The sequence below is a fragment of the Protopterus annectens genome, chromosome 6.part0 (assembly GCF_019279795.1).
Source record: "Protopterus annectens isolate FY-2018-M chromosome 6.part0, PAN1.0, whole genome shotgun sequence".
Classification (NCBI taxonomy): domain Eukaryota; kingdom Metazoa; phylum Chordata; order Ceratodontiformes; family Protopteridae; genus Protopterus; species Protopterus annectens.
This window is the reverse complement of record NC_056737.1, coordinates 341,883,317-341,897,751: the sequence shown is the minus strand read 5'-3', so window position 1 is coordinate 341,897,751 and position 14,435 is coordinate 341,883,317. Positions and strand designations below refer to the sequence as shown.

At 39.7% G+C, this 14,435-nt stretch overlaps 1 protein-coding gene across 2 annotated transcripts in view; it reads left to right on the top strand.

The window, feature by feature from the left end:
• The window catches only part of TEDC1 (tubulin epsilon and delta complex 1), a 264,463-nt gene that overhangs the window by 112,558 nt on the left and 137,470 nt on the right, over positions 1 to 14,435 (top strand). The gene's annotated exons all lie outside the window — the stretch shown is intronic.

Sequence of the window (14,435 nt, the reverse complement as noted above, 5' to 3'; positions counted from 1 at the left end):
GCTCTAGCATTTCTTTTGTTACAGGGGACGTTTTTTTTTTGCTGCACTGTAGCCATGGCCTTACTTGACTGCATTAGCATCCAGTTTATGTAGCAACTTCTGTAAGATCTTGCACCAGGGAGCTAAATAAAACTTAAAATATTAAACCAATTTAGATGCTAAATAAAACTTAAAATATTAAACCAATTTAGATCTTTATTAGTGTAAGTGTCTAAGGTATCACTTCATGCTTCCAACTTGCTAAAAATGATTTACATGTGCAAAGTGTGTTGGTATTCAGTGTTTGCCTACATATTTTTTTACTGCACTGGTTGGTTTGCAAAAAAACCTTTTGCAGTGTCCCTGGATTTGTCTTTGCACATACAAACATTGCTATATTTTCCCCTTCTTTTTTCGTGTGTCCAGAAGTCACTTCTCACAAAATAATATTTTTTTTAATAAAGGACATCAAGGTTAATTTACCTTGAATCAGATAATGGATGACACTGCAAAGAATCACTGTTGAAATATTTGTGCTTGGACTAAATCCCTTACTAAATATTTGCCAGACTACAGTTGAATTGGTGCTATGGCTTTAATTATCCACCATTACATACCAGTTTTGCAGTGTAGTAACCGCCTGCCTTGCCCATATACCTTTAGCCATGAATATGCAGCTACTCCTGTTCATGTATGTGAATTCATCTTCAGGTGTGGAAGCTACACTGAATTCTAGGTGCTTGTTCAGGTTTCACATGGGGCTTGCTTAAAGCTACTCTCAGGTTAAGACACTATCAATATGTTGCACTGCCACCTCTGATACGAGGGTAATTTTTAATAAGTTTATTCCCGCACTGCACACTAGCGGTATCTGGTGCAAATACAAGAGAGGTATGCAAGCGATACACCACCTAAGTATCATTTGCCATGCAGAATATACAAGTAATGCATACCAAATTTCTTTGTTTCAAAACATCGCTGTTACTACACTACTACTGAATAAAATGAACATATTGAAATGTAACATAACCTGTTATCAGATGTAATTACGATTTTTTCCCTGTCGTAAATATTTTCCATGATTCTCTGGCTTTTTGGTTTCATTCACTTAACTGGCTACCTGTAGGTTTGCTCTTTCTTAGCAAGTTGCAGTAAATATTTTGTTATCCTTTTGTTTACCTGTTACTAGAAGCTGTAATATCAGTGATACTGTCCTTAACATATTCCTGCCAGGACCCCATAAAATGAAATGCAGCATAAGGGCTTGAACACAACAGTATGTATAACTGATCTAATGTTGCAGCACATTCAAACTGGAGTTCAGTGCAAACTTCACCCCACCCCCCCAAAAGGAGAGATAACTATCCCAGCGGAGTGTAGCCTCCCCAGCATCTCAAATGCGCAGGTGAAAACTGCTCTGTCTAAAGCTAAGAACACAGCATCCATGGGACCGGATGGTGTCCCCGGCTGTGTGCTACACGAACTCAATGAGGAACTAAACCCGCACATAAGGCTGCTGTTTAATCTTAGCCTTACCACAGGATACGTGCCCAAGGAGTGGCGTACGGCAACTGTGGTCCCACTTCACAAAGGCGGTGCTTCTACAGACCCTGGAAATTACCACCCCATAAGCTTAACAAGCCTGATCTGCTTCGCTTGCTTTCGACAACCAAGAAAGTTATTTTCCTGTGCCCCTGTCAAGCAGAACCACAGAAGTGAACCCCGGGGTGAATTACCTATTAACCATCCAATCAAGATTTTTCTTGAAGAGTGCTAATGAGAAGATAGGTAGTCTGTTCCACAGTATGGGAAGTCACTGGGACAGGACTCTTTCCCTCCAGCATGTTCAGTTTGATGCAACAAGGTTTAGGTCCCTAGAGCATGTAGCTTGGAGTGATTGGTATTTCTTTAAGTGGAGCATTTCCAACAGCTCTGGGTTTGAAATAGCCGATGGAGTAAAGCTGGAGTTTTTAGAGACTGTCTGCGTAGGGCATCTGTTTGAGGCCAGTAATCCTCTTTGTGAGGTATTTTTGCAGCCTTTCCAGTTATTGTATATGTCTTGTGAGGTACATACCAAAAGGGGCGTTGTACTCTAATGGATCTAATGAGTCATGAGTATTGGGAAACAATGACCTCTTTTTCAGGATGAGAAACCTTTTGTGATGGTGTGCCACATAGAAGGATTTCCTGACCACAACAGACCCAGAGAACTACCACCCCATTAGCCTGACGAGCCTCGTCTGCAAGGCCATGGAACGGATCATCATGGAACTCATAAACAAAGACATAGGAGATCTCCAAACTCTGGACACCACACAGTTTGGGTTTGTAAAAGGCAGATCATGTCTCCTAAACCTGATAGACTTCTTTGAAGTAGTCACCAAAGCCATAGATGAGGGTAAGGTGGTTCACACAGCCTATCTAGATCTCGCCAAGGCGTTCAACACCATCCCCCACTCTGGAATTATAGATAAGCTCACTAAACTAGGTATACATGCCTATTACTGACAGAACCCACACTGTGAAAGTAGCAGACTCCAAATCAGACTTCAGACCAGTGACAAGTGGAGTATCACAGGGTTCAGTCATGGGTCCTCTTCTGTTTGGTATCTACTTCTCTGAAGTACAGGCTAACACAGAAGGTCTTTGGAAATGACTACACATAGTAACGCCTTGCTGTGTCTAATTATGGTGGCTGCCAAAAAACCAATTACTAGAAAATGGAAATCAAAATCAAAACCAACTACACTACAAGCAGTGAATATAGTAAAGATAAAACTGAAATTGAGATCTTTAGACAAAGAGCTAACTACATAGGAAAACAATGGGAATTGTAAGAACACATTACAGGTTGAAAAGCAGCAAGACTTAAATGAGCTATGTAACGTCTAACTGAATTTAATTAGGTAGATATGTGATGCATAATGTTTGCAAATGGGAGTGTGTTGGCGTAGTCTGTTTTCATTTAGACAACATTATGAATCGCCAAGGTTGTGAGATGTATCTTGAAAAAAAAAAAAAAAAAATAGGCCAGGAATATGCCATCACGTTCCCCAAAACTACTACTATACCAAAATTGAAATCAGGCAAATTTACTTCTATGCGCTTATCACAGAGCAGCTCTCAATTAAAATGATCTACATTACATGCATGTAAGCTTTGGTTGCAACGTCCGTCATGACACAGCTAGATGACAACTACATAAATGCCATAACCCCAGCAGGAAGCAAAATTACCACCCACTTAAAAACATTAGCTCCAGCAGATCTCATGATACAGCTTTATGTAACTTCATAAAAAAAATAAAAAAAGTGAATAAGCTACTGCCTACAACACCAGAATCCAAAGACAACATGCTCCAAATACAGCCAGATAATTTAACTAATTAATATCCCATTTCTTACACAATCTACTGCCTTAAATCAGCCCTTAAATAAGTACTGGTAACCCTGCATGGTTAGACATTCCTTTATTTAACTTACCACAAAAACCTTCCAACACAATATTTTACTTTTCTTCCCTTAATGACAGCATACCTTTACTGCATCCGTCATGCAAGTCCCTTCATTTTTTTGCATCAATTTCCTTTACTCTAAATCAGCATTGTAACCTCATCACCAGCACCACCTTTCCATTGTTCTCACATCTTTTAAAATTCTACATACAAATCTATGGGATTTTCTGGTTTACTAAAATATATGTATATATTTAGTTACTTTTAATATTTAGTTTATAGTGGATTACAAGAGTAATAAAATGGCAGGAAGGGTGAAAAAGGCATGCATAAAGTTTCCCTAGTCACAGGCCAAATAAGACATCCTAAACCTTAGCCCACAATTTCTTCACTGGGCATGGTTCACATCTAAGCTAACAGGTTCTACTGTCCACAAAAAATTTCTATGGAAAAACAAATATGCAATGTGCAGCCAGTCATAATTTCACTTTTTAAACACCAGTGCATCTACCAAAAATTCTGCTTACCTGAAAAGTGTACACTTCAAATCTACAACAAATCAGTTTCCTATACAACTAACAAACTGATATTTATAGAGGCTTTGAGATAAATGCTAACACTTTCCACTGGACTCAACCTGGGGCTGGCTGTGCAACTAGGTATCCAGATCTCAGCATATCTCTGCATCGGTCCAAAAGGGGGGGTTCATTTATGACCTATCTATTCCACTCTCCCTTCTGCAGAACTAATGTTATCCCCAGAAGGTGGGCATGCAATGGAGATGTGCAGTGTATCACCCCACCTCCAACTCAGCCATGTCTCTACTATACTGTAGTCAACCTGGGGCTGGCTGTGCAACTGTCCTGGTGCAGAGGTTGTACTGCAAATGCAATACTGGCCTTAAAACGCCGGTATTGCATAACTGATCAAAATCTCACTTCCGCACAGAAAAACATAAGAATATAATACAACGAATGGCTGTACCCAAAAAGAGACATCTTTCACAATGCTTACTGATAGCAGTTCATTATTGAAGAAATAAAGAAATACAAGTGGGCCGAACAGTGAGGAAGGAAATCTGTTGCTATTGGCAACCACTACCACGTGCAGCAGCTGAGAAACAAACGCTGCAGCAATGGATGGTCATACCTCATTCACCTTAGGCTTGCAGCATACATTTACAACAGGTATCCCAGCCCCTGGGTGAAACACTTGGTTGAGAGGGCAGGTAAAAAGCAGGACTGTATGCAGGAAGCATGTTTTATCGCAAAGAGAGCATTTCCACGGCGTCCTGTAAATTGCTTGCAGAATAAGGGAGCATGCTACATAGGCGAGATTCAGTCGTACTGCTAAACGGAATCACCAGAAATTACAAAACAAAACTTTACCTTGGCTAAAAAAAAATAAGAGTACTGGGATAGATAGACAGGGGATAGATTAGGGCAATGATGCAGAGTAACCCGTAGTTGTCCTGTAATATTGCAGTCCAGCTAAAGTGACTACTCTGACTAAACAGCATTCCACTTTCTGCCTCTGTCCTCATTTCTTCTTCTGGCTTTTCCCGGTTAGGGGTCGCCAGAGCAGAGCACCTGTCTGCTCATGATTGGCAGTGCAGTTTTACGGTGTCAAGTTGCCAGCCCGGCGCCCAACCTTCCACAGAAGGCACACACACACACCTAGGGCCAATTCAGAGTGTCCAATCCACCTACAGCTACTACATAAATATACTAAAACATTACATTTGTTGTGAGGTCAAATACATGATACAATTGGCTGCAGTGGGGCTAGAATCCTGATTGATTACATGCAAAGTATACACTCTAACCACTACTCTATTACAGTATTGCTTGCAGTGACTGTCTATTGCCGTTTAAGTTGGCCTAAGCATAGTTTAGCAATGGGCACACCCAAGCAGCTACACTTTCCTGCTGATGTGAAAAAAACCCATTATGGGCACTTTTTAAATATTGCTCTTACAAACTTAGACAGTTGTTAGAACAGGTTTTGAGGTCACATGCATTTTCAGAAGGGTATGACGTCTAAAACTTAGTTCTGTCATTTTCTAACTTCATTCTTTAATGATATGCCACTACTTTGGCAGTGGCCACTTATTTATTTCACGGCCATACACTATACGTACGGCAGGAATCGGGACATTCTCTGGGGGATCACTCTTGTTGAGGGTTTACATGATCTCACTCTTTTTACATTGCTGTATGGTAATTCTGGTGTGCAGGGGGGCGTGTATCTTGTGAGAGCACTGCTCTCAGACAACCCCCTGCGATCGTACACATTGCCTTGTATGTATTGCAGCATGGCACCGTGCCTTCATGCATATGCATGGAGCGCTGCCGTGCTGCTCCCATGTCTCTGGCTACATTCAGAATTGTGGGATAACATCTTTATGCTAAACCCATAAAGTAATTGAATTTTAGATATATTTTACAGTTTGCTGTAGCTGGACTGTGATTAACCTCAGCTCTGCCAGTACTCTGTTGAAATATATACATTTAATTCAGTTGCAATAGTGCACGGACATTTCTTTTCTTTCTTGCAGGGCACACTGTTGATGCATTTCAACACAAGCAACTTTACAAATACATTTTCAACACAAGTATATGTACAAATCAGTTTGATATACAACTTGGATATAATTATTGACAAACATTCCAGCTAGTTGTGCTGTAATATCCTACAAAGCCACTCCCCTATTTCTCCTGGCATGGCTGGCAGTACCTCCTATTGTCACAACTGTAATTAGTAATTGTGGTTTTTATTATATGATTAAATGTAGTATTGTCTAGAATATATAATTGCTTAGAAAACAAGCCTCTACTGTGTATTAGTGAAAGTTAAAAATGTTAGGTTAAGAACAGACTTACAAACTTTGCCACTTCTGAGGAATGAAACAGGACCCACAATAGAAAGGCCTGCTGTGTTGGAAAATGGCAGGCTTTTAAGCATTGAATTCACTAAAGTTATACTTGTATACCATACTTGTATACCATGAGTATGCTTAGATTACAATATACTATCTGTTTGGCATCATAAACTAAACAGTAAAGAACATTAACTGTATTTAAATTAACCACTTAAGATAATGACAAAAATGTCAAGAGGAATATTCCATATGTAATTACAGGGATAGAAAAAAGTACTCTCGGTAAAGAGACAAGGACAGAGTTTCATTGTCTGAATAAAGTTTGTAAAGTAGCTTATGCTTAGCCATGTAATCAGCTTCTTAGTCAAATGCAGAGATTCAAAACAACTTACTATACCACTTATTAACCATTCACATTTCACCATAAAGTGCTTACAGAACAACATTTTAGTAAATGACAACTAAGCAAGACTGATATGATGTTGTTGCAGTCTGAAGAACCCCCCCCCCACTGTACAGCTATAAACGCATCTTCAATAATGACACCACATGTATGCGAGGAAGAGCGACCTCTGACTTTCCTGAGATTTACCTGACAAAAATCAGTAAAATATTATAGTTTCATATGCAATAAGTTTACAGTTCTGGACAACAGGCAACACTTCTCTTTTGCTTTTGAAGATATTTTTAGACTCCTACATAACAGAGGAAAATATGTTGATAACAGCAGAGAAAAACTACTTGATTAAAAAAAAAAACAAAAGGCGGGACCGCAACCGTGAATATGGACGGAAACAGTTTCGGTATTCAGCCGTTATGGAACTAGTTCTTAACAAAAAGACGCTAGCATTGTAAAACTTGCCTATCACTCTAGTTTATTAAAATTACTTAACTTACTGCTATTTTAGCAAATCAAAACAGTGTAGAGTTGGATATCGCTAAACTTGCTATACCTAGCAAAAACAGTCAGGATGGGAAAGCACACACAGAGGCGGAGCAACAGTAACTGCAAATGTAATACCTGCTTTTAGAGCCAGTATTGCATTAAAGAAAGATCATGTTCGGGTAATTGTATTTATCCATCTCCACTCACCCTCGCTAAACTACTGTAACAGGCAACTTAAAAAAAAAATCATCTCTGGAGTGTCCTTTAAATGTGCAGAGCGGTATGGAAATGAACAGATACACATTTATTATACAGGCTGAGCCAACAAACTTTTACTACAGGGAATACCGACAAAGCCACGTGCACCAGCTCAGTATACTACAACGCCATAGCAAAGGAAAATAATTTAACATAGAAATGGCAGCCTGAGAATAAAAATGAATAGTCCACACGTGCACCGAGTACAGTTTTGAGCAAACGGCTCACAAACAGTCAATAGTTAAGGTTTTTGGGATGCACATGTGAATGCTGTATAGCGACCGGAGTGAAACAAAGATTTACTATAAAAAGCACAATTAATGAAATATAACTCACACTTTCCCCTTTACATTTACAAAATAAATTATCACACTCACCAATGTATGAAGCACAACAGAATCCGGTGTAGAGACAGACACTGGCGCAACACGTTCCAATAGGAAAAATAAACGTACTGGAAACAAAGGCAGAGAAAGAAGTTCCCTGCCTTCTACAGCTGTTTTTAAGCACTCCGGGGTAGGGGAAGGACAAGGTAGCGGTGACATCACATAATGGGTGGGTTTCATTGTTGTACTTGGAATCAGAGGCCGGCTGTGGTGATGTAACTTTGGGGGAGGGAGCAGCTAAGAAAAAGTTCCTGAACTGCCTGGCCTCGATGACATCAGTATTTGAGTGACTTCAGCAAGCTTTACTGAGTCGCGAGAGAATGGATTTGAAAGCTAAAGCTACACTGTACGCTAAAGTAGGCTCTGATCAGAGAAGTATAGTGAAATAGGAATATTTTAAATGGTGCTTTGTTGTTGCTTGATGGAGGGAACAGAAAATAGGGAGCGAAAGGGCAGAGAAGTAGAGTAATTTTTTATAGAAACCCGTTGTACTCCTTTAAGACCAGGTGTCTGGTCAGCCTGCATACAAACTATCCATTCATATTCTTTGATTTCTAATATGTTATTATTATCGCCACCCCTTAGACATTTCTGTAACACATCTATCACTCTATAACTAAAACAGTGATTAACACCATTATTAGCTAAATGCTTTGTCAATGCATTAGTCATTACACCCCTGTGCATCTCCGATTTGTGTTCAGTAATCCTTTCTTTAAGTTTTCTAACTGACTTGCCTATATAAAACGCAGCACAGCTTTTACATGTGACTAAATAAACAATAAGAGGTGTATTACAAGTGGCAGTACATCTAAAAATAATTTTTTTGGAAGTGGCAGGATGTACAAAACTATTCAAGGTACATACAGCATCACAACAAGAACAACTATAACATGGGAAAGTACCCTTCCTATTAAACTGACTCGTTTCTTATTCATAACCAAATCTTTATAACATAAACGTCTTTTCAAATTTAAACAATTCTTATCAGCAAATGATGGTTTATCCTCTATCAGAGAATTAAGCCCTGGAAGAGCTTTCAGAATACTCCAATTATTGATTATAACTTGTTCTGTAGCTTGACTACATCTACTATATGTAGTCAAATAACGTAAAGTCATGTCATCCTTATTAGTATCTGTATATTCCCTAGATAACTAGAAGCAGTAAAATAGGGTTTAGCTCTACTTTGTCTTAATTTCAGCACTTCCTCTTGAACAACAATCAGAAAGTCCAAGCTGTAACCCCTTTCCATAAATTCATTTGTCATTTCAGCCATTTGATTAATACACCATGAATCATCAGTATTAAATCTACTTGCATGCATGTACTGACTCTTTACAATACTTTTAAACATGTGGCCAGCATGCATGCTTTTTTATGTAGATACCTATTTGCATGAATGGCCTTTTTAAAAATACTTGTATTAAAGGTAAAGCCATCATATTCTAATCTAACATCCAAAAAATGTATGTCATTTCTTGAAAAACTCATTTCAAACTTCAGAAACTGAGCTGTCTGATTTTAAAAAGGCAACAAATTCATGCAATTCATCTTGATGTCCCTGCCTAAAAAGAAATTTTAGGACTATATTTATCTGGCCCATTGTGTGTGTGTGTGTGTGTGTGTGTGTGTGTGTGTGTGTGTGTGTGTGTGTGTGTGTATATATATATATATATATATATATATATATATATATATATATATATATATATATATATCTTTCGGCTTTTCCCGGTTAGGGGTCACCACAGTGGAACTCCGGTCCACTAATGATTGGTATTGGATTTTTACGTACCGGGTTACCAGCCCTGACACACAACCTTCAATGAAGGCATGCCCCATTCACGTATGCCTCCACACAGAAGACGCTCTAGCTGAGAATCGAACGGGACAACGTCTTGCTATGAGGCGACAATGCTACTGCAGCACCACCACCGCAGTATTTTATATATAATCTTCCCATTTGCTCAAAGTAAAATTGGCTAGGTATTTGCAGTGGGAGTGCCCATTGCAATGCCAGATATCTGATACAACTGCCATAAAGATACTATTTTCAAGGATAAGTTCAAGCAACTCACAAACTGTTTCAATTTCCCTTGAGCTGTACTCTTAATGCTCAGATAAGAGTTCTCTAATTCTATCAACACCATATTTATTGGTATAACAGTAAATAAGGACTTAATGTCCAAAGTAACAAATGTAGTATGGTTATCTAATGAGCTATACCAATCATTTTCACCAAAAAAGTCACCTACATCTTTGATAAAACACTTAACATAGATTAAATATTTCTTCAAGATATCCTGTAAATAATATGAGATGGGGTCAGTAGCCCAACCTTTACCAGATACTATAGGCCTCATTGGTGGATGATTACGAGAATTATAGACTTTCGGTAAGCCATATAAGATTGGTATCACAGGACATGAGACAGTTAAATAATTAAATGTGTCAGTAGAAATGTCATTCATGAGCTGTATCTCATAAATGAACATATTAATACCACTGATCATTCTAGATACATCCATATCAGTCAAAAATTTAAAAGTCTCAGTATCTGATAACTCATTCATTGCTTGAATATAGTCATCCCAATCCATTAAAACAATTGAGCCACCCTTATCAGCCTCTTTTATAATAATGTCTTCATTAATCTGTAATCTATTCAATGGTTCAAGTTCTTGTTTTGATAAATTAAACATTTTTCTAAAAGTACTGTTATTATATAGTCTACATATTTGTTGTTCACAAATGTCATGGAACACTGTGATGACAGGGTTACTTATTGGTATAAACGTACTGGGCTTCCTATGTTCGTGTGCAGCAGATGGCAGAGCATCCTTAAAAAATTACTTAAGTTCAAATTACGGGTGAACACCTTTAGGTCAGTAATGACATTCACCACCATATCCATGTTGGAGGGAATAAATTTAATACCACGATTCAGCAAAGAAGTATCCGCTTCGGATAACGTTATTTTAGATAAATTAATTATAGTATCTGTATCCGAGGTAAATGCTTGTTCAGTATAATGGACATTAGAAGTAAAGTCTAAACCACTTACTGATGTATATTGGATTTGCTATATATTATTGGACCATTGTGGCCTCTTCTTCCACCTCCTCTATTTACTGAGTAACCACTGGAAGGCTCTTGTTTGTATACAGGTATTTTCTCTGGTAGATTTGGTCATATAACCTGTATTTCTTCTAATTCTCAGATCCACTACCAGGTGCCATTAAAGAAGAGTTTCCCTCTGCCAGCAATACAATAAGAGGCACTGAAATATCTTCATTCGTAGATGGCAGAGAGGTGTGATCAATGGGAGTAACCATTCACTGAGAACTAGTTCAGTGGTCGATGGTAAGGAGGTGTGACCAACAGGAGTAGCAGTTTGTTAAAGACTGGATGAAGTAGGCTGTTCACTACTAATTGGAAGCAGTATATCATCCAGTTTGTACATGGAACCACGTTGTACTTCAGTAACTTGCTTCGTTCTAGGTTCCTTAGGCCAAGAAAAGATATTGCCAGAACGAAAATCATTAATATCACATTTTAACTTGCGTTTTTTTGGCCATTTCTGTTTATCATAAACACACAATCGATCCAACAATACATTATATACCGATTTGAAGTCATTAAACATAGGTGAACCGGAGATTACCTTCTCCAAAATGTATTTCCTCCCGTAGGTCATTCTCTATTTTGTAAAAAAAAAAAAAATCAAAGACATATAATATTGGAGATCTGTGCTCTTTTCTACAATGTTCCTTATGTGGTTTTCCAAAAGGATGGTCACTTTGAGAGTACACCCGTCCTTTTTCCCCAAGTGGCTTCTGAATCATCACTCAGTCGATCAGACTCAGTTTTCTTTCCGCAAACAAAACTTTCTTTATCTATACTTTGTCTGACTTTTGCCACTTGGCTTTCTTGCACCATATGGCTCAAAAGCCTGCCGGCTTTAAAAAGTGCACTTCTGTGGGCATAAAATATTCAGGTCTGATGTCCACAGGGAAATAATCTATTGTTTAGGCCCTTCACACCTGGACACATCGTGCACTATTTGTGCTGGCTTCAATGCCAGAGCCTTAGCAATAGAAGGAACAAACTGGTACTTAAAGGTTTTATTCCTGCTTCTGCTTTTTTTTCCAGAAAATCTACTTCAGGGGCTCAATTCCCTCTCACAAATCTAAGTAGCTCAGTGAGCATAGAAAATGCTCTCCTGTAAGGTCTCTCAAGTTTGCTTCAACTTCAGAACCACCAATCAAAATTTCTAAAAGATTATATCTTAAGTCCTCTGATCCAATGCCTGCAGCTTCTAAATCTCCATGGCTCCAAAGCCCACGATTCTCCCTGGAACCAGAGCCCCTGAGATTGAGGTCTCCTTTTCATCAGGAAACACCATAGAAAACATATAGACCTCCTTCCACTTCCTCTTCCTTCAGGTCCTCCCAAAGTCTTTCCGAAGCAGAGGTGGATAGGATTTCTCAGAGCACAGATCCAGGTGAGAGTCTTACCAGCTCTTTCCCATCAGATCTGTGAGCCTCAAACCTCCCTCTCATACAGTCATTACTCCTTCTCTTATCCAACCTTCTGTTTCGGAACCCTCAGATTCGAGATCTTCAAGATTTGAACCATCAGATCTGAAGCTACTTCTATCTTCGACTTCTTCCCTGATCACTTCTGCTCCATCTCCCCTGGACCAGGATGCGTCTCGGAGCCAAAGTGTCAGCGTCCGATCCGAGGAGATGACTTCAACTACGAAGCTTTCATAGCCACCCTGTCCCTTTGGGGTCTCAGTGCTAGACAGCTCGGCTGTGACTTCTCCTATTCAGCGAAGGGTCTGGGAAGGCCCTCATCTGTGCTGAAAGTTTTGTCTCCGGTCAGATTACCGTCTGCTTCTCCTGGTTCTTACACCTTCAAGTTGGTGGAGAGGGTTGTCTGTCACCGGAGAGCAGTTTCTACTCTTATAATTTCAGATGTAATCCCTGTTACCTCTTCAGTTCATGTGTCCTATCCCTCAGGGACAGCCAGCCCATATGAGCTTCCAGGCAGTTCCATTTAGGGAACTCCCCGCCTCTTCGGATACCTCTCCAGAACACCCCACTGAAGAGGTTCCCTGAAAGAGGTCATGCAAAAGGAGGCACTTGGATTCCCCACATGAATCCTTCATGGTAGACATCAGTTTTGATTGAAGGTGAAGGGTCCCATAGCTCTCCACCTGATGATGTCTCCTTCAGAGACACTTTAGAAATCCTACACCAGAAAGGTGGTTGGTCATCCCAAACCCCTTCCCAGGAATAATCACTTGTTCCTTGAAGTCTTTGGGTCTGGTCCATCTACATCTTTGGTAACCCCCTCTGGCAGATGAGATTATGGATCTTGTCTCCCGCTGGGTGGGGAAGGAACAAGATACCATACAACTGATCCCTAGATGCCTTTTATAAGAGTTTGAGGGTTCCTGTAGACCGGCAATATTAGACTAAAGGGATCCCTGTGGACACTGTGGTTGTGTGGCAGCCATCAAAAAGGAGCTAGCTGAGCAGAGCTCCACTGTTCATCCTCCTAATAGAGAGTCTAGGACATTGGGCAGATATGGGAAGTGAGTTTATGCCTCATTGACCTTTGCATTATGGTAGTTGAACTACCTGGCACACTTCAATAGGTTACAGAGAGACTTGGTTAAAGAACTGTCTAACTCTACCTCTGGGTCCATGTCAGTAGAGGAACAAAGTCTTTTTCCTCATGACTGGCCACCCTGCAGTCAATATCAAACACGTCCATGAGGCTAATCTCGCATGCAGCTGACTATTCGTCATGGGCCACAGGTAAAGACATAGCCATTAGGAGACATGCCTGGATGCGATTGTGCAATTTTGCGAAGTCTTTAAAGTATCTTTCATCAACACTGCCTTTGATGGCGAAGTCTTTAAAGTATCTTTCATCAACACTGCCTTTGATGGATTTTCTTTGTTTGGGCCAACTATTAGAGAGAGACTTTCCCGCAGTGAGCAACATGGAAAGGCCTTGTCTGCCATGGGAATCCATTTTTCTACCCCGCAAAGACCTTCTAGGAACCAGCACAGTGGTTTAAAAAAAAATGGTTTTGGAAATCTCAACATCCTTTTAAAGAATCATGCAGAGATTTTTTTCTCCCAGAGGCAGAGGAGGAAATAATTATAATGGAAGATGCCACCCATGGCAGAGGGTGTAAAACCAAGGGTTTTGAGATTCCTTCTCAGACAGACTCTTTCAGTGCTCCTGAAAGGATTACCTGACTGTTCTTCTCTAGAGGCAGTAAAGGGGCAGCTATCCTTGCACCCAAATGCCTCGGCAGCCATCACAGAAATTTATGGGTGCAAAGGATTTTATCTAGTGGATATTTCATTCCCTTTTAACAAGGTCCCTCAATGAAAGGAAAACGTCATTCCAATGTTCTACCCAATCAGTGGGTGTTACCAACTCTAGAGGTTCAAAAGCTGCTAGACCAAAAAGTCATCCAAGAGGTAAGAGGTCCCTCCAGACTAAAGAGGATCTGGAATTTAAGGTTCTTTTTAGTGCCAGAGAAAATAGGGGACCTGAGACCCA